This window comes from Dasypus novemcinctus, chromosome X, assembly GCF_030445035.2.
Source record: "Dasypus novemcinctus isolate mDasNov1 chromosome X, mDasNov1.1.hap2, whole genome shotgun sequence".
Lineage (NCBI taxonomy): Eukaryota > Metazoa > Chordata > Mammalia > Cingulata > Dasypodidae > Dasypus > Dasypus novemcinctus.
Window position 1 is genome coordinate 185,780,768 of NC_080704.1, and position 20,670 is coordinate 185,801,437.

A 20,670-nucleotide genomic window follows, 5' to 3' on the forward strand; every position below is an offset into this window, starting at 1 on the left:
GGATGTGCATAATCTCTAGGGAAACAGGAGAAAAAGTTGGAGATGGGATAATCTGCCATGTGACCCAATTCCTCCAGGTCCTTTCAACTCAAAGGCTGAAGCAGAAATTTTTCAGTACCAGGTCCTTACTTACCTGCTTCAAGACATGCCTCAACCCCCCGCCCCCATGCACATGCATGAGTATATGTACACACACACTGCACTTCTCTGTATTCTGCACAGACTTCTAATATTTCACTTCTCATGCTCTACTGTATTTATCTGTTGACATTTTGTGTCTCTCTGGTTAGATCTGAGCTTCTGAAGGCAAAGGCTGTGCTTACTGTTTTGGCACCTACACCGAGCACAGTTTGGGCACTCTCTTCATGAATAAATGACTATAGCATACCCTCAGAAATTTTCACAGCTTTGGAGGAATTAATCTTCTGCCATTAAAGGTATACAAACTTCCCTTTCTAGGATGGATTTTTGCATCTGTAATTCCCTTGTATATCTTTTCTCATAAGTGTATGTCCCTAAATAATATATTGCTTAGGTTTGTGTGTTTTTGACCTGTATATAAATGAATTATTACACTTTCCTCTGCCCTGGCTTTTTTCACTCAGCATTGTTGTGAATGTCAAAGATGTAGATGTGTATAGCTGTGGTCCACTCATTTTTACTGCTGCATAGTAGTCCTTTGTTCCACACTTTGTTTTCCCACTCTCAGCGTCATTTGAACTGTTTCCAGGTTTCGCTATGACAGACAGTGCTGCTATGTAAATGTCTCCCAGTGCAAATGAGCAAGAACTGCAATGGTGTTTTTGCACCAGATTGTCCTATACCTTTTTCTGCTCTAGCAGTAAATATAGTTTTAAATTTCAATCTATATGGAGAAGATGAATAAGGGATGGAAATAAAGGCAAATCAATCATTTGAAATGAAAGAAAATCCCAGGTTTGTCAACATTCTAATTCAAGAAGCAAGGGAAAAACAAAAGCTGAAAAATAATGAGACGTGCAGGAAGGAAAACAGGCTATAGAAATTAACAATTTTTGAAATAGTCATCTCAACATATGGTTACATTCAGAACAATTAGTTGCAGCTCTGAAATATTAATATGTCTTATTAGAAGCATGAATGAAATAACACCATGCCAATAATTTCTGGTACATTCCTTCTTAGCACATATAATTTTTCATTATAATTCCGAACCACTCAAAATCAGCCAATAAATATACACTGCAAATTATCACATGTAACCACTGTGGACCATGGTGGGAGATTCCAAAAATGGAGGTAGATCTTCAAGGGGCTAGCAACTGAGTTGGGAAGATGATAAATAAACATAAGAAATTTCAAAAAGCAATAAAGACAAGAGAGAAGTATAAGAAGGATTAAAGAGCAATACAGATAATAATACAGGTGATACTGATTAAAGCAAAACAGAACATCAGCTCACAGATAATGAGGAGTGCTTTCATTTATTATTTACTACATGTAAGGGATTGTTCTTAGTACAGATTAATTCATTTACTTCCTACAGCAACCTTATAAAGCAATTACTACTATCATCTCCATATGACAACTGACAAACGTGAGGAACATAAAGGTTAAACAACTTGCCCACTAATGACTGTCAAAGCTAGAAATCAAACTCTGTCCCTCTGGTCCTCTTAACTACTAACAGATTGCTGCGACTCTAATCCTCCAAAGATAATCAAATAAATATAAGGACAACATGCCTCCTGCACAGTTGAATTTTAAAAGAGTTTTTTCTGGAACTCATCTTTATGTAATAAAATCTGATGATCACAAAGAAGCACCCTAGCATTCATTTTAAAAGAGTAAACTAAAAGTGATTTTTTTTCCAACTCTATGTCTGTCAGGCACTGAAACAGTACATCCCCTCGTTTGTCCACTGCCATGTTATTTTGTATCACAGAAGAGGTTTTTTTTTTAAACTATGTCAAGAAGTTTTATTACTAGTGAACCAAAATGGAATGTATATCCCATGAGGTATGATTATAATGTAATGAAGCATTTGAGAAAGAAAGGAAAGAGAGGGAGAAAGAGAAAAAGAAAGACAAAACAGAAAGGGAAAGGAAAGGAAAAGAGAAAAGAAAAAGAAAACTGCCAGAGTCCCTGTAACCAACTGAGCGGTCCCCTCCACTGGTCTGCACTTATCCCAGCAGTGCTGTCACTGTACAAGTAGTTTTAGAATTCTTCTTTGGAAACTGCCTTAACATATCTCAATTTTTAAAACCAAAGACAATACTCCCCATGAGTACTTGTTATCTATATTTAACAGACATACCGCAAAATGACTTTGGCCTAGAGCCAAATGCAAATCTTCACTCAAAGGTTTGAGAGCATTGAGGACATACACATATTTTAAATGTGTAATGGTCTCTGAAGGCAATTCCATAGAGGAATTCCAAAAATGTGCTTAATAAGTGTGATTTGGAGCTTCTTGGCCTCTTCTACATGGGGCTAGAAGCAAAAAGCAACAAGTGAGAGGTTTTGGAAAGCGGCATTTAATTTTTGAAAAACGCTGGGCTTGATACATTTTAATTAGTCCTAATTTACAAGACCAGGTTCACCTTGAAGATTGGCAAAGTTTGGTAGTAGGACCATAACCTGCCCAACGGGCAGTATGCCATTGTAGTTACAGAAGGGATGTCCAAAGGGAGTCCCCAAAGACTGGCATAATTAGATATCTTGGAGATTCAGAAAGAGAAAGACTTGCCATGACCCAGACAGCATGGCTAATGGTTATCTTACTTGGAGCAATAACCTATTCTCCCAGCCACAAATACAACTAATACCAAACCTCACTCCCAAACATGGATACAAAAATCCTGGAGACAATATGACCAAGTCAAACCCAGCAGTGTGTAAGAAAGATCACAATCATGTTGTGTTCATCCCAGCAATGCAAATTTGGTTAAGGCTATTAAGTTATATTAGAAATAGCCCTCAAAATAGCCCAAATCACATGACAGGCTGAAGGAGGGGGAAAAGTGTGTATCTCCAGCAAGGCAGAAAAGGGGTTTGATAAATTCAACGTCTATTTCTGACTCCAAAATAGTGCCCTGAAAGTACAGGCACACAAAACCTAAGGTAAAGATAATACTTAAAAGTGAAATACTGAAAACGTTGTGCCTTCTAAAAGTACAGATCCTGGGCCTCACCCCAGACCTACCGAAGAAGAAACTCCAGGTGAACTGCCAGGGAACTTGTAGTTTAAAACCCCCTCAGGTGGTTCTGATGCAGCTAGTTCAGAAATCAATGGTCTAGCCTTGCTCTTCAAAGGGTGGTCGCCACACCAGGAGCTCAGCATCTCCTGGGAGCTGGTTAGAAAGGCAGAATTCCCAGGCACCGCCCCAGACCTACTGAGTCAGATTCTGCATTTCAACCAGGTGATTTGTGGCACATTAAAGGTGGAGAAGTGCTGTCTACAGCAGCAGTTTGCAACCTGCTGAAAGGCAGAGTCACAGGAGCATTTTCCAAAAACAAAGATGCCTGAGTCTCACCCTAGATGAATTAGATCCGAATCTCTGTGGGTGGGGCCTGAGCAGCAGGGATTTGAAACTCCTAGAGGGATTCTAATGAGAAAACCCACTGGCCAGTAGTATTCCCATGACAAGAAAATCCCTCTTGAGTTGGAGAAGGATGAGGCTTTCCTCCAGTGCTTTGAAGTTCCCTACAAGAAATAAGCTTGCAGTTCACACATACACCAATGGCGCCTTCATAATACAGCTTGCAAAACTGAAACCAAGAGAAGACCCTGCAGTCCCGAGAGCTGCAAGAAGTAGCCATGGCAGGTGTAGAGCTAGTTAGTACAGGCTGAGGATGCAAACCCAGCAGTCAGACTCGCCTGGGGTCAGACCCTGGTGCTGCCACTTCCTGTTTCATCTTCACCCCAACTTCGCAGAAAGTCAGTGGGGATACTGACAGTTTATACCTCCAAGGGACGTTGTAAGGATTAAAATGAGCTGGGTGCAAAAGCACAGGGCTTGGCACAGAGGACACCTAACATTATTCCTGAGGCGGCCGCTACCGACAATGACAGAGACTGAGAGGGATCAAGGTACCTGCAGAGCAAGGTTGAATGCACCTGGCAAAGCTGCTGGGCCTCTGGAGCTATTGAGCACCTGAAATACGGCTAGTCAGAACCAGGATGGGCTCTAAATGTAAATAACACACTGCATTTCGACAACTTAGTGCAGAGAAAAGGGGGAAAGTGCTTGCCAATAACTGTCATATTGATTACATGTTGAAATAATATTTTAGAGAGGCTGGGCTAAAATAAAATCCATTATTAAAATTAATGGCACCAAAATGAAAGAAAGCTAGAGAATAATCTAGGGACTGAATAGCACAGTAAACCCAGAGATGGATGAGAATTGTGGTTGATGGTACAGATGCAAGAGTGTCCTCTGTGATCTAGAGCAAATGTACATCACTATTGCAAGGTGGTGAGAATGTGAGGAAGCATGGGAAAAATACAACTGGAGTGACCTATGGACTGTGGTTAGCAGTAATAATATAATATTCATGCATCTATGTCAAAGGTGTACTGTGTTGACGATGGGGCAGTATGGAAAATGTGTGCCAAATGTACGCTATGGCCTGGTAATAGTCTAATGATATCATCTCATAATCTGTAACAAATGTTCTACCAGTGTGGTGTTGATAGAGGGGTGCTGTATGGGAATTCTGCACATGTGCATGAAATGTTTTGTAAATTTACAACTTGTCATAAAAATATATTTTTAAAAAATAATAGGATGGATTGGGGGGAAAATACACCAAAGGTAAGGTAAGGACTATAGTTAGTAGTAAGATTTTGACAATATTTTCTTAATTTGTAACAAATGTCTCACAAGGCAAGGTGTTGGTGGTGGGTTGATGTATGGGACCCCTGTATGATGTTATGCATGTTTGCTTTGTAGGTTCACAACTTTTACTATGCACTATGTGGCTGCTAGAAAATTTTAAATTACACATGTGGCTGGCACCATATTTCTAATAAACAGCTCTGTCTCCAAGGATCAGGAAACAAGGATGGGAACAGCTCCTCTAGACCAGCCTTCTCAGACAGGAATTTACATGCCAATCACCTGGGGCTAGGTCTAGGGGCGGGGCCTGAGATTCCACAATTCTCACAAACTCCCAGGTGAGACTGACAGTCTGAGAACCTAATTTTGACTAGTCAGGACAAACTGTTTCATGACACAGATGTGATGGGATCCTCTAGATAAAGGACCAAGTCATCTTAGAGTTTGCAAGGAAGGAAATGTTCAGCGGGATTAGACACGGCCTCAACTTTAAAAAATCAGTTGTTTTGCAGCAAGGGATCCAGAGAGATGGCCCTCCTGAGGGCTCATGAAATCAAGCACAAATCAGCCCTCTCACCGTTCTCTGCAAATAGCACTGAAAAGTTTGTATGTTTCGCATTCTGGCCAGTGGTCCATGCCATGCGGGTACATTTCTTTTTTTCAGTAGAACAGCTTGGGCCAATTCCAGGCCTGCTGGGATTAATCCTGAGAGCACAGTCCCCTTTCTCCTAAATCCCCACCTAAGCAATCTCAGGGTCCTAACGGAATCCAAAGCACACCCATCTGATGCTAAGAATCTCCTTTATAACTTGCCCCTGCCTCAAGAGCTCCCATGAAGGGGAAAGCAGGACACCCTGATGCAGGAGCCCATTCCATTTTAAGAGGCTTAGGGGAAAAAATGAGTGTTTCCTCCTCACAAAAATTTCAAGGACATATCGCTATATAACAATTATCATCTGCTAAAGAAAGGGTTTCATTGTTGTTGTCATGAATTGTAGGCAAAAAGATAAGTGCTGAATGAGTTACAAACAAGTTACTTTTAGTTTTTACTTTCAGTTATTACTCTTCAACTACCGTTACCCCTTTCCACCCCCAACATACCAGCAATAAAAGTGAAAACTAACCTAAACTCTGTAGTCCAAAACTCAAGAAGCCAGGAAGAAAAGAGTGGGAAAGCAATGTGTTAGAGAGCTGCCTTCCATCACTGGCTTCAAAGAACTTTCCTATTCATTTGCTAATTGACCATGGAAAGACAGGCTAAGCAAGAGCTTCGACAGGGAATATGATCTCTAGATACACAAAAGAATTTATTAAAATGAACATATCCAAACAACCTAAGTTCTCCCCCTTGTCTGGTTGATTTCAAGTCAAAGAATGCTTATTAAATGACTGTTAGGTGTATCGCACCATGTTAGGTTTCATATACCTAGAAAAATGTCTCCAAACTCAGGCCTCTTTATTACAAACTTGAAGGGCAAAAAAAAGGTCACACTGAAATACATGGCACCACCTTAAAAAGAAAAATCAAGGAACAGCAATACTAAACTAATTATCAGTAAATGAAATTTCTAAGAGCTATTTCTGGAGTCATTTCGAGATATTGAGAAATATTCAAGTAATAAGCAAAGGGCACCTATGTACCCATCCTGTTTGAATCAGGTCCCCTAAGCATCTAGAACCCCTTTCATCCTAATCCCAGGAGCACAGACATCCAGTCTAGTATGGACTGAAGCAAAACCACAGGACCTCAAGCTGGACTGAGGAGCTGAGGTAAATAAAGTAAGGTCTAATTTTTAAAAGAGAAAGACTCCATTTTGAGATACTACAGAAAAAGCCAGGCAAAATTCCCTGAGAAAGGGATCGCCTTGCTGTCCCTTAGAACTGTTGGTCATACAGTGCTACCATTTTTGGAATAAATAAAATGAAAACTTGTAGGGTACACCAGTGGCTTCATGGCCATTTGAGAGTGGCAATAAAACACCGCCATATCTTAAAACTGACAGAAGAAGGAGAGGGAGGCAGAAAGGCCACACCTTCAGCTATAGGAGAGATGGGCCCAAAACAGGAAGAGAGGCCACCCTCTTAGATCAGTTCTCCAAATAGTGGCAGCTTATGTAACACATTTCGGCAATAATAATGATAATACCACACAGTTTATTGAGGGCCCTGAGGCACATGATAGCATTTGGTTTTCTGGAGAACTCTGGGAGCTTGGCAGGGCAGGTCTCATTAGTTCTATCTTACAAATGGATGAGCTACCCGCAGTGAGGTAAACTTGTCCAGTGTCACAGAGTTAATAAGAAGGAGAATTGGGGGTCTTGACTGGGGCTTCATGAATCCAAATGCAGGGAGCTTCTACCACCTTGCACAGACAGAAGGCTCCTTTACCATTTGTTCCTCTGGTAGAAAAAGAAAGTACTAGTGCAAGATTCCAATTTAATAGAGATGCCTGCCACATTCTTAAAAAGAAAAGGACAAGACTGTCGGGCTATTCACTGAGGAAAAACACATGCCAAATGTTTCAAATGAAAAACCATCCTCCGACTACAGAATGGCAGCTGGAACTAACTCGACTAACTCCAACTGGGTCTCCTGATGTACACTCTCACTTTCCCAAGCAGAGGAACTGGCAGAAGGCCTCTCTTGCTCTGCTGTTGTTTGCAGCAGCTAACAAAATATGGACTTGAGTAACTTCTCAGACCAAACTGTAAAGGGAATGTGACACTGCAAGAACTGCGTATGTGCCTGCCATCATCACCTGAAACTAAAAGCTCCTGTCAACAATGAAATGAGGAGAAATGTACAGAAAATCAAGCTAACTCGATTTCCAAAACTTTATTCGGGCATGGCTAGGATAACATTTTCTTTTAAAGAGAAAAAGGGAGCTCCATATTAGTTCAAGTCAAGAAATGTTAACTTTGCTTGAGCGTCTACGATGTGCAAGATGCCGTTCTAAGCAGTTAACGTGGATTACCATTCACTGAGTCCTCTCAACAACCTTATGAGGAAGATACTATTTTCATCTTACAGATAAAGAAACTGAGACACAGAGGTAAGTCACTTGCCCAAAGTCACACAGGTAATATTAGAGCCAGAATTCAAATCCAGGCAGATATGATCCAGAGGGTGATAGACAGAATCATGTCCCCTATGAGGACAAGTTCCAGTTCTAATCCCAGGTCCCATGTGTGTGAACACATTTGTCAATAGGACCTTCCAAGATCCTATTTGATTCAGGAAAAATTTGATCAGGGTGGGCCTTAATCCAATGTGGCTGAATAAGCAAAAGAAATTCACACAGAGTGAATTCCAAGAGACCAGAGAAGGGGAGAGACATCCCCATGTGACAGAGGCAAAGACTGACTAGCAGCAAGCCACCACCAGAACTCTACACACTCCAGAGGAAGCATGGCCTGGCAACACCTTGACATTGGACTTCTAGCCTCCCAAACTGCAAGGCAATAAATCCTGTTGTTTAAGCTAACTGGTTTGTGGTATTTGTCATAGTAACCCTGGCAAACTAAGACATAGCGCCAACACCTTGCAGGCAAACAGACCCCATTCCCCTTCCCCCATCTGCAAAAAAAAGGACGATGAACTGGGAAACTAGAAACTAAAGAAAGCAGAACTTCAAAGGCAGAAACAGGGAAGGGAAATTACTAAAGAACAAAGAAAACAACCTTTTATTCTGTTATAAAATCTAATAAACTTTGGAAATAACTGGAAGCTCTGGCCTCTGAAATCCTTAGCCACCTGTTTAAAATGTTGCCTACTAAAGCCTTGAAGAAACTCTACTTTACCCAGTACTTTAGTGACCTCAATAAGAGCAAGAGCCATGTGTTTTTCAGTGGTTTTTAAAAAGTAGTTCCATTTTGCTAATCCTTCTTTCATTTTGGACCAAAGAATACTGGAGGAGTTTTCTAAGTTTCATTATTTTTCAGAACCTGTAAAAAATTTAAAATTTTGCTTTGAAGCTTTTGAACACACAGAACATGAGAGAACCAAGAAATTACTAGACAGATGAGCCTATATAGCAAGCCATTATTAATGCTATTTTTTTTTCAAAATTAGTAAACTTTATTTCAACTTCAAAAAATAAAATAATAGACAAAAGTCACTTAACAAATTATGGAAGCATTACTTTTTAGAAATCCTGTCCAGGCTCATTTATCTTATTTAATGCTAAAAACAAACTCAATAGTTTCTCTTGTGTTCCAAAAGATGAATAAAGGAGCACAGACTGGTTAAAAGACATGACCAAGGTCTCCTTGTCAATGAAGAAAATGAAAAAAGTGCTTGATGATATCCACATCATAAAACGAAATCTCATATTTTTTTTACCTTTAGCCCTGATATAGCATCTTCTTTGCCTTTGCTATATAAATATTACAATATCTGTTAACTATAGTCTATAACTTACATTAGCTGTATTTTCTCCACATATCACCATATTCTTAACATCTTATAATAGAAGAACGTTCTTATATTTGTATTATTAATCACAACCCTCATCTACCACTGAAATCACTAGGATACACAGTCCCTAAGGTATCCTCTAGCTGCCTTTCAATTAACATTAACCTCCCCAGACTACCCCTTTCAGCCACAATCACATTTTTAAATCAGCAGTGTTAGTTACACTCATTATAATGCGCCACCATCTACTGTATCCATATCCACATATTTACAATCAACCTTATTAACCATTCTACATTCATTGAGCAACCAGCTCCCCTTTCTCAACCCATTTTCTGTCTCCTACTAACCTATACTGGAGTTTAACTTCATGAGTTTACTCATCGTACTTACTTCACATCAGTGCGACCATACAATATTTGGCCTTTTGAGTCTGGCTTATTTCACTCAACATAATGCCCTCAAGGTTTATCCATGTCATATACATCCCAAATTCATTTCTTCTTACAGCTGAATAGTATTCCATCATATGTATAAACATTTTGTTTATTCATTCATCAGTTGCCAGACATTTAGTAATGCTATTTTATTAACACTTTTATTCTCAAGAAGTTGAGTGCTTTGTTACTCTAGCATTCATTTCAAAATGAAGTAGTTTCTTTACAAACCAAACACAAAGACTGATCATCATTTCAGATAACAGGTTCACAGTGTAAGCTGGTGCACAGGAAGAGAAAGAGTCCAGCAGACACTGGCATGGAATCAACAACCAACACTGAACTCAGCAGAACGTTCTGCAGCTAGAGAGAGCTAATCAACCATGGAGACAGTGAGGGATTGGAAGACCACCTTCCTAAGTGTTTGAAACTACTTACTATTTGTATGTAAGGGAAAAGTCCTCTCCACTGCAAGCAAAAATGTGGATATGATGAAGTGATCATCCCAGAGGCAATCATTTCAGAAATGACGGCTCTAGACAATCTCTTTGATTCAGAGAGACACTTTTGGTTTTGATTATTTGCTTTAAGGAAGCAGCAGGAGACAGTCCAAAACTAGTAATCCAAAGTAATGGCCTAGTCATTCTCAATCATGTCACCCTGTTTTACTGTCATCTTAGCGTTTGGGAGCTCTATTTTTCTTACTAGTGTTCATCTCTGCCTGAAAATGCATCATTGTTTGTTTATTGTCTGCCTCCCCATGCTTAAGTTCCATAAGGGAGGGACCTTGTCCATAGTGCTCTCTGCTGTTTTCCTAGAGCTTGGAAAACTGCAGAGCACACAGTGGGCACGCCTATGTTTAATGAAGGAATGAACCCACCGACAATTTGATAAATATGAATGAGAACATGAAGATAAGGAGTCCACACGTTTAAAAACCATACTAGGATCTCTAAGCCCCAATGACTATTATCCACCTTCAACCACCTCTGGAGCCAGCCAAACACTGGTACTGCACGCAGTGCCACTGCTTTGAATCTCTTCGATGGAATGGAATATTTTAAGGGTACATTTGATTTTGTGAAGCAGCCGAAAGTCATTCAGAGTGAAATCTGATGAATAAGTGATCATGCCCAACATTTATGTCAGATGAAAGCAAAATGTCTCTATACCAGTAGCAGGCTTGATTTTCTCATTTAGCTGGCAGATGGTTTTGAAGGAAATCCAAAAATTTTTTAGCTATTACAGCAAGCTTCCTGCTCCAAGTTTAACGACTCTAAAGTGGATACTTTGCAAAGGACAACACTGAACTGTTAGAAAGAACCCAGAAAGGAAGACACCAAGATGACCCTGAACACCTGACCTGTGATACTTAGCTTTACCATTAAGTCGTCCGAACACCTGGGTCACATTAGTTACCATCTCTGGGCCTCAGTTTCCCCATCCGGGAACAAAAATGAGCCAGGTGAACTCCAAGGTCCCAGTCCGTTCTAATAAGCTATGATTCTATGTCTGCAAAGGTCTGGCATGTCTGTTTCAAAAGCAGTCGCGGCCCACTTCGCCTCATACCTCGGACGAGTTCAATAAAGCCCACAAAATACGTCTGCAGCAGGTTTACCTCCTATTTCCGTAGGCAAATACTAAAATTCGTTTCCATTTCCTGAGCACAGCCCAAGACAGTTAAGGGAGGCAACCCCGCGAAGGCCGCTCGCTCGTGCCGGTGCATACTTCCGACTGCGTTTCAGGGAACTAGCCGTTCCCTCTCAGCTCTTCCCTCGGCTGTCGCGAAAGCAGATAAACCTCCCGAGAGTGACAGAGAAGCACAGCCCGGGGGGCCGGCGAGGCTCCGCGCAGCCCGCGGTGAGAGCCAGCCTCCGCGCGGCGCTGGAGGCCCCCGGCTCGCGGCCCGGGGACAGGGCAGCGAAGTCCGGGCTTCCGCGGCGCCTACCACCCCACCCCACCCCCACCGGCCCGCGGGCGCCGATCCTCGGACCGACCTTCGCCCGCCGCCGCCTCGGGACCTTGAGCGGGGAGACCCGGGGAAGCAGGAGGCACCTGCCTGCTACGCCCCGGCCCCAGCCCTGCCCGGTGGCGACAGCAAAAGCGCTGGGACGAGCCCCCACCGCAACCCGGGGCGCCGAGGCCCCGCGAGAGCCGCCGGCCGAGGGAGCCCCAACTTCCTCCGCCCGCGCCCCCACCCCCAACTCCCCACCCCAGATCCCCGCAGCGCCCGACTCGGAGCCAGGCCGGCCGCGAGCGCGTACCCACCTCAGGCTCCAGGCGCCACCGCCGTTGCCAGGCTCCTGGGCTCCCGGGCCCCGGCCCGCCCCCTTCCCAGCCCGCCTCCGGTCGCCGCCTGCGGCCCTCCTTCGCGTGCCGGTTGGCGGGGAGGCGTCACGTGACAGAGGCGGGGCCGAGGGGGCCTGGGACACCTCCTCGAGAGGCGGGGCTCTTCGCCCTGGACAGGCGCGGCCTCCTCTTCTGACAGGCTAGGGAGAAAGTTCCGGAGGCTGCTGGGAAACGCTCTTTGGAGGGTCTGGTGCGCGGAAACTCTTGGGAGTTGTAGTTCGCGCTCCGGTGCTGGCAATGGGCCGGGCCGAGAATCTAGGGACCAACCTTGTAAGGGAAGTTGGCGCCGGCACCGGTGCCGAGCAGTGGCCGCTGGGAAGAGTAGTCCCTGGACTCTTGACTGACTAAAGGGGAAATCCAGACGGAAAACTTCTCTCGATAAAACTTTAGCTGATGTCACCAAATTGGGCTGTTCTTGGGTACATAGGGTTTGCGTGAAGTTGAGCTACTGTAAAGGGGAAAAGAGAAATTTCACAAACTCCGGTGCGGGATCTGTAATTCACAAAACCAAATGACAGCTAGGGTGGCCCTCAAGCTGTGCCAGCATCTTTCCAAGAATTCTACTGAGACTTAGTGAAAAGAAACTTTTCAGGCCAAGATTCCATACATTTTCTGAGATTTGGAGTGATCGTTAATACAGTAAAAGAAAGGGAAGGAAAAATGAGAGAAACAAGGAAGACAAACTTCAGGAAGAGACTTCAGTATGTAAGCAAGTCAAATAAACATCAACTCACAAATAGAATAATATGCATGACATTCTTTGTGCTGCATAAAAATTATGCATAAGTACTCCAGGTAAATGATGGTGAACAGGGTTTCTTTAACATGACCCATTTTTTCCCTCTTATATTAGTTACTTCTCCTGTCTCAAAACAACTATATGTGTGTATTGAAGAGTTCACACTCCTTAGATGAATAACAAGGCCCTTCACAACCCAACCCAACCTACTCTTTGATCACCTTTCCCCATGTTCCTCCTTTCTCTCTTCAACCCTAAATCTGGTCCCAGGGAACTTGTTTCTATTACCTGGGTGAGCCAGGCTCTTTCCTTCACCCAACCCTTTATGCTTGTTCCTTCCTCCTGGAGTAGCCAAGCTCCTGAAAAGTCCGCAGAATAACATTTGCTCCTAGGCCAGACAGAATCAGAAGAAGCTCCCTCCTTTGCACATGCCAATCATCATTATTTGCTTACATGTCCACCCCACCAACACCCCGCCCCCAGATTGTGTTAGGCGAACGTGATAACCACTACACTATGGAAACTTCCTCGCGTCCCCCCATAGACTGTGAAACTCTGAATCATATTCACCTTTGTACCAGATTTCAAAAAGTGCTATAGGGCTTGCTTATGGGCTGTTGACTATCTCTGGATTCCCAGTATCTGGGAGGTCTTGAGGCAGAGGGACAGAGGAAAATATGGATGGAGGGAAACAGCTGGGGGAGGACCTTGCATAGTGTCCAAGGATGGGGCTGAAAGCCCTTTGCTCAAGCTGGGATGGGGATTACAGAGCAGGGACTCCCTCATCCTAAGGAGACCATTTCTGGGGAGAAGTTCTCCAGCACCTCCAACTTCAGCATAGTCCCAGCATAGCCCAAGCTCTAGAAGCCTGCACCAAAGCAGAAAGGGCCCAGAGAGAAGACCAGTCCCTGGCCTGTGAAATGGAGGGAAACAATGATCCCCGTCCTGCCTATTTACGGGTGGGGATCAAATGAGGAAACAGATGTGAAAGCACTTTGGAAACTGGAAAGGTTGTGCCTTAAGGAAGAGTTACCTCCTTGCCCTTGGTGAGGTCCTTGTATTCTTGACCAAGTCCTGCTCAACCTCTGTCCAGGGCCGCATCTCAACGGTTCACAGTGTGTATGGGGGTGGGGGGTGTCTTCAAGTTTCCCTGCATTACACAACTTACACAGACAAAAAGCAGGAGGCCTGTGGGGAGAGGGCTGGCCTTTGAGCCCAGGGCTGCTGGGAATTAGAGGGGGAGGCAATGGATGCAACATAAAGCTGCTTCTTCAACCACCTTTCCAGGTTGGACATCCTGCACTTATCGCCCCCCCAGTCCTGCTTTTTCTGAGTACAAGCTGAAGGTACCTCCTACCCTCTGGGACTCCATCCTATTCACCAAAGCTGGGGGAAGTGGAACAGGCAAGACCAAGAGGGGCCTACACCCTTGGCCTGGCCAGGGGCCCCCCTGTCCCCACCTCCTGTCCCCACCCTCAGCCTCCTGACAGGCCCAAGAAAGGAAAAGGCCTGTTTCCTGTGCACATTCACCACACGGGCTCCTGTGCTCCAATCTCCCAGTCCCCACTCCTGCCCCTGCTTGATATGGAAATAAGGCCTCAGGGCTGGAGAGTGCAACCACCTTGTTCTACCAGAACCAGTTTCCCTGTATTGGGGAAGGTGGAGGAAAGGGAGGGGACATCCTCATGGAGGAAGGAGAAGGCTGAAGAAAGAGGTGATTAGGAAGGACAAATGGAAAAACAGCTACAGGGCACAGTGCTCTTACAGAAAGCCTTTGGAATCAGGAAGCTGGGATTCCAGTCATAGTAATTCTAAAGACACGGTGTGTCCTTAGCCTTGGGAAAGTTACTTTCTCTGATCATCACCTGCTTCCTCTGAAAAAGTGGGTTAAATTAGCCCCCACCTGCCCCTTCCCAAGATTGTGAGTTCAGAAGTGAGCATAGTAGATAAAGTGTCAAGGCAGCAGTGGCCCCTAGGTTCAAATCCAGCTCTTCCATTTGTTAAGTGTGTGACCTTGGGCAAGTACATCTCTGCAAGCCTCAATTCCCTTACCTGTGAAATGGGGGATATTAATATCTACTGCAGAAACTCATTGTGAGGAACAAAGATGTGAATGCCCAGGACCAACTTCTGCTTCTAGGAGAGTGCCAAAGTGGCTCTGCCTCCCTCCTCTCCCACTCCTGCCACACTTTATTTTAAAAGTGGCCTCAGCAAAATGGTGCAGCCACTTTGGAAAACCTTGACAGTGACATAAAATTAAATGTAGCCATACGACCCAACAACACCATTCTTAGGTATCTATCTTAGAGAAAAGGAAACATGTTCACATAAAGACTTGTATTCAAATGCTCATAGTGAGCCCCCGTGTTGCTCAAATGTGGCCAGTCTCAAAGCCAAACTCAGCATGTAAATGCGTTGCCTTCCCCCCCAGCGTGGGACATGACTCCCGGGGATGAGCCTCCCTGGCACCGAGGAATTACTACCAAGTACCAGCTGATGATGTGACTAGAAAATGACCTTGAATAAAAGGGTCAACTCGGACCAGCAGAATATCTGTCTACATATAATACCAGGAGTTAAAAATGCTTTTTGACCTGAATCAAGGGGGAAATGGAAAGGACAAATGAGTTTATATGGCTATGAGTCTCCAAAAAGAGCCGGAAGGTTATCAGAGGTGTTGCCCTTATGCACACCTCAGCAGAGTCCGAGAGATAGATAAAGTAGATATAACCCCGGGTATTGGTTCTTCTGAGGGCTACAGAGACCCACAGGTTCTATGGACATGGCAGATGGAATTCAGTGCCATGTCAGTTGGCCCTATTTTGGAGTTTGTGTTTCTGTGTGATGGAGCTGGACTCAGATGTGATCTTTTTCACAAGCCTCTCCTGTTACTTTTACCAGAACTGTAGTTGGTACTGGGGTTTAATATATACCCAGGGGACCTGAATCTCTGGACTGACCATATGATAGCCAGGCCCTGAGCCTCAACAGACTTCAGCTCCTACACTGTGCTTTATTGGTCTTACCCCAGTCAGCTAACATGGATTTGAAGAAGGTCAACCACCACACCATAGAACCAAGACTGCCTACAACTGAAAGCAGGAGAATTGCATCCAGCATCCATGTGGAATCTAAGCCCCCTCTTGATATAGATGTGGAGTGGACACAACCATTCCAAGGTCCACAGGATGGAGGAATAGAATATGGATTAGAGTGGACTTAATGATATTCTAATCATGAACTATTGTGATTAGTAATCGAAGAAAATGTGGCATTGGTGTGGAGAAAGTGGCCATGGTGGCTGCTGGGAGTGGGGAATGGGAGGAAGAGATGAGATGTGGAGGCGTTTTTGGGACTTGGAGTTGTCCTGGGTGATGCTGCAGAGACAGTTACCAGACATTGTATGTCCTCCCATGGCCCACTGGGTGGAACGTGGGAGAGTGTGGGCTATGATGTGGACCATTGACCATGATGTGCAGCGGTGCTCAGAGATGTATTCACCAAATGCAATGAATGTCTCATGATGATGGAGCAGATTGTTGCTATGGGGGGAGGAGTGGGGTGAGGGGGGTGGGGGGTATATGGGGACCTCATATTTTTTTAATGTAATATTAAAAAAATAAATAACGACAAAAGAAATAAAAAGTAAAAAAATAAATGCTCAAAAAAAACCCCACAAATGCTCATAGCAGTCTTTTAAAAAAGTGAAAAAAATAAACAACTCAAGTTCCCACATTCTGGTGACTGGCTAACCAATTAGGGATCTGGTCATACCATGGAATCCTACTCAGCAATCAACAGGAAGAACCATTAAACATGCTATTACATGAATTGTAGAAGTATTATGCTCAGTGAAAATCCTATTTACAAAATATTATATACTTTATGATTCCATTTATATTTCATTTTGGAAAAGGCAGAATTAGAGTCATAGAAAGCAGATTTGGGGTGGGGAGAGGATCGTCAGCAAGGGAGCAAGAGGGAAGATCCAGGGGTGATAGTGATTATGTAACTGTGTTCAATTGCCCAAACTCACTAAACTGTAAACATGAAATGGATGAATTTTGTTGTAGATGAACTGTAGTTCAATAAAGCTAAGGTTTAAAGGGGAAAATAATTGCCAATCTGTTTTTGTTCGTTTTCTGAGAGGCCTGGCTCCTTGAAGGGGAATAGGATGTGCTGCCCAGCAAGAGCTTGGGTGGGGCTAAAGGAGAGCGTCTACCAGGAGAGGAAGGTGGCCTAGCCCTGGACCACGACAAGGGGTGCTTACCTGTTAGCCAGGTCCAGACCAAGGAAGCATGACCCTTGTGGGCACCAGCAGCCAGCAGCTTCACCCGCTTCCCTCTGAGAAGTGTCTGTGCCCTGCGGGCACACAGTGGGGCTCCAGGACTCCTTGGGACCAAGGCTCTGTATTTACATACTTCTTGCCGGTGTTTTGCCTCCACTTTCTTTTAGAATTCTGTTGAGTTGGGGTTTCCTTGGGGAAGCCCGTCTCATCAGCAGGGTTGATTTTCCCAGGTGCTAGGTGGAAATTTGAGTCAAGTAATGGGACAAGAAAACATACACACTAAGAAACCCAGGTTCTCTATCTCAGGGCATCTTGGCACAGGGGCCAGGCACACAGTGATTATTGTTATGACATCACAATGTTTGTCCCCTGCATCACTAGGCAAATGGATGTCATTGAGGTCAAGTCCACAAGTACCTTGGTTAGAAAATTGTCCCAGTCAGATCACAAATCAAACCAAAGACACTCAGGAAATGCCAGCTCCCCAAATTCCCCCCATCTGCCCCTAATAATTAGCTTGTTCATTGGTTTTAAATCTCAGTTTCTCACACTACAATTTTTTTGAGGAGGTAAGCCCTATGAGGAAATGTTTCCTGGTACATTCAAGTGTGTTTTACTCAAACAGGTTTTTAAAATGAACTTTATCTTTCTATTTGAAGGGGCTAGTCTGAGTCATGTTGAGGTGGACCCTATACTACTTTCAAACACTGGAAGATTTGGAGACCCAATATTATAATCCTAGAAGAACAAACAGAAAGAAATTAAACAGCAAAAACCCAAGTGTCTGCAAATATTTGCTGAACCTGAGTGAAATGTTGATATTTAAGACCAATTAAGTCCCCATGAGTAACTTATGCTAAGGGGACCAAGTCACCCAGGCGGGTTGATAAGGTTCCCTGGGGTTCATCTGCAGGTGGCCCCAAGTCCCGCTTCAGAAACGAAGCTTATACGGGGAGCCAGAATTAGTCAAGAGCCCAAGTCCCAGATGAGACTAGAAGGCTGAAGGAAGCAAAAGCACGTGCCCTTGCCCTCCCTTCTTTGTTTTGCTGCCAGAAAACTCATGCAAGTTGTGAAGGAGGTTGGGAGCCTTTCCCTGGGTGTCTTCCCAGACCTCTCCTCACCACTTGGAGAGAAAGCACTGGAGTGCCTCAGCTCCAGAATGCCTTTGGGAGAAGTCATGACAAGGGGGAAGGGTTTCTGCTCATCCCTCCCCCGTCCTTTCTTTCACACGGTAGCAGCCCAGGCCCTTCAGCGCACCCTAGCCTAACCCACCCAACCTTGTGACCAGCACAACCTTTGTGGACAAACAGGAGCCACAGCAGCTCCCTGCTCCTCTCTTCCCCTCAACAGTAGCGTCCATTCTACAGGAAGTTGGACACAGTCAAGCCCACCCAGGAGGGTCTTGGTTGTTCTGACTGTGGGAAACTCCTCTCGAGAACGTATCTCTATGGGCTGTTATTGTTTCCATGCCCTCTCAGTGGGGTGTAAAGAGTGGTAATTGTGTGAACAAAATGCCCCTGGCTCAACTCCCACTCCTGGGGTGCTGTGGGTCTGTTCCTGAGAATCATTAACAAGAGTGGCCAAGTCCTGAGCCCCAAACATGCCTTCTCTCTACAGGTAGTATTGTATTGAATCTGCCCGACTGCCCTGCATGGTAAGTATGAATATCATACTCATTTTAGAGATGAAGAAATGGAAGTTCCAAGAAGTCAGGAAGAACCTAAGTGGCAGAGCAGGGTTTAGAACCCAGGGCTGATGACTCCAGTGCCTATTCAGATGTGCTTTGCAGAAGGGAATGGATGCTCAGCTGGCTCCCGGTGCCTCCAACTTCTATAGTAAATTGATGGGAGCTTAACAGGTGTCGACTCAACCATCCTTGGGAGAGAGGTGACCTGTTGAGGAGAAGTCTGGATCTTGGAAGGAATGCCTCCCAACTTGTGAATGAAGTTTACTTCCTGTTCACGGTAGTTAGTGAAATTAGTGCAATTGGCTCTAATTAATAACAGAGGGGGAGATGTAGATAGAGTGGCAGAGAAATTCAGCCTGGCTGTGTTGCGAGCAACTAGATGAGCACACTCTCTAGTCCACATGCTTTTGGGCACGCCCAAAAGATGGCGCACCGGCACTGAGCCAAATGTCTCCAGCCCCGCCTCACCCTCCTCCCGTAAGCCCTCCACCTGTCAGCTATGCCCCGTAAGCCAAACCGCTATATAAACGCTGCCACTTCCTCAATAAAGCAGACGTGCGTCATGAACCCGTCTCCGGAGTAAGTCTGTCTCTCTCGTCCTTACCCCAACGAACCCCTCGTTCAACAAGTAAGCATATTTATTTCAGGTCAATTCTAAGTTCTGGTTTGGTGTGCACTGTGTCTACTTTGTGTGTTCGGGGCCTTGTATCATCCATGTTCACAGTCCATCGGTGCCTACTAAAGAGACCCATTTTAGGTGACTCTGGGGCTTTGGATAGCTGCTGGGCCCGCTATGTGGCGGTCATAGCTCTGGTTGGTCACATGACAGACCCGTAGACAAGAAGCCCCAAGATGGGAAAGTGGCTGGTGATTGTCTTCGAGACTTAACTGCTCACCCCCAGAGGATACAAAAGCAACTGCCTTCCCCTTCCCCAGCTGGGAAAATGAACTCCACCACCCGGCAGGGTTCTCAGAGGCATTGGCCTGGGCCCTGCGAGGCCTTTAGAGATCCTCTCCAGGAAGCCCGTAGCCCCACGCTTTTCTTCTGACTTCCTTTCTTCCTCCGCTGCCCGGCTGGAGGCACACCCTCGCGGCAGGGCATCAGTCAGGCTTAAGGGTCCAAGACGTAGGGGGGCGTTGCCACTGAAGGGAGAGTCAGGCTGGGGACTCCAGTCAATGGGCACCCTTGCTCTTCCCGGACAAAGTCACTTTGGCCCATTCCCGCCACCCCCTCCACACACACAGGGTCGCCAGATTCAGTAAATCAAAATACAGAACACCCAGTTATATTTGAATTTCATGCAAACAACTTTGTTGGTATAAGTATGTCCCGCGCAATATTTGTGCTATACCAAAAAAGTGATTTGTTGTTTATCTGAAGATCAAATGCAAATGGCCACCCTGTATTTAATGGGGCAACTCCCTCTACACCCCTTCACCCACACCCCTTATCCCCACTGAAGTTTCCCATCCCCCACCAGGGTTTGCGCAGGACGGGAAGTCCGGCTCCTTGTCTGGATAGGGGTAAATGGACTGGATGGCTGGGCCATGAGTAAACAAGCCGACACTTTCCTGCACTTCTCAGTGAAGGGCGCGGCCCTTACTCTCCACAGAACACCTGGCGGAGCTCAGTGGCCCCCTGCGCACAGAGGCGGGGTGCTGGCGCAGCCCTTCCTGGCTGCGAGGATCGCTGTAGATTTTCATGTCTTATTCTCTCCTGGGCCTGGAGCATCTTGACGGCTGGGGCTGGGGCTAGTTAACCTCTGCTGTCCTGCCCAGCCCTCCCCACGGCACCAGATAGAGTGCCACACCCGGGAGCAGGGAAAGCTCAGTAACGGTTCCACGATGACCAGTGACCCAGTGCATGCACAAATCAATGAGCCTAATGCAAAGAGACTCCGAGAAAGAAAGGCCTGGCCTGTCTGGCTTTT

At 45.0% G+C, this 20,670-nt stretch overlaps 1 protein-coding gene across 16 annotated transcripts in view; it reads right to left on the reverse strand.

The window, feature by feature from the left end:
• MTM1 (myotubularin 1) overlaps positions 1 to 17,117 on the reverse strand; it is a 105,757-nt gene extending 88,640 nt beyond the window's left edge. For 6 of the 16 annotated variants that reach the window (XM_058291695.1, XM_058291692.1, XM_071212957.1 and 3 more), the window contains exon 1: positions 11,945 to 12,033. The gene's annotated coding sequence lies outside the window, so the exon portion shown is untranslated. Of the gene's footprint in view, positions 1 to 11,673; positions 11,887 to 11,944; positions 12,034 to 17,034 lie in introns of those variants that run through there. The other 10 variants (XM_058291689.1, XM_058291686.1, XM_071212952.1 and 7 more) reach the window with 9 other exon arrangements.
• Positions 17,118 to 20,670: the final 3,553 nt, after the last annotated feature.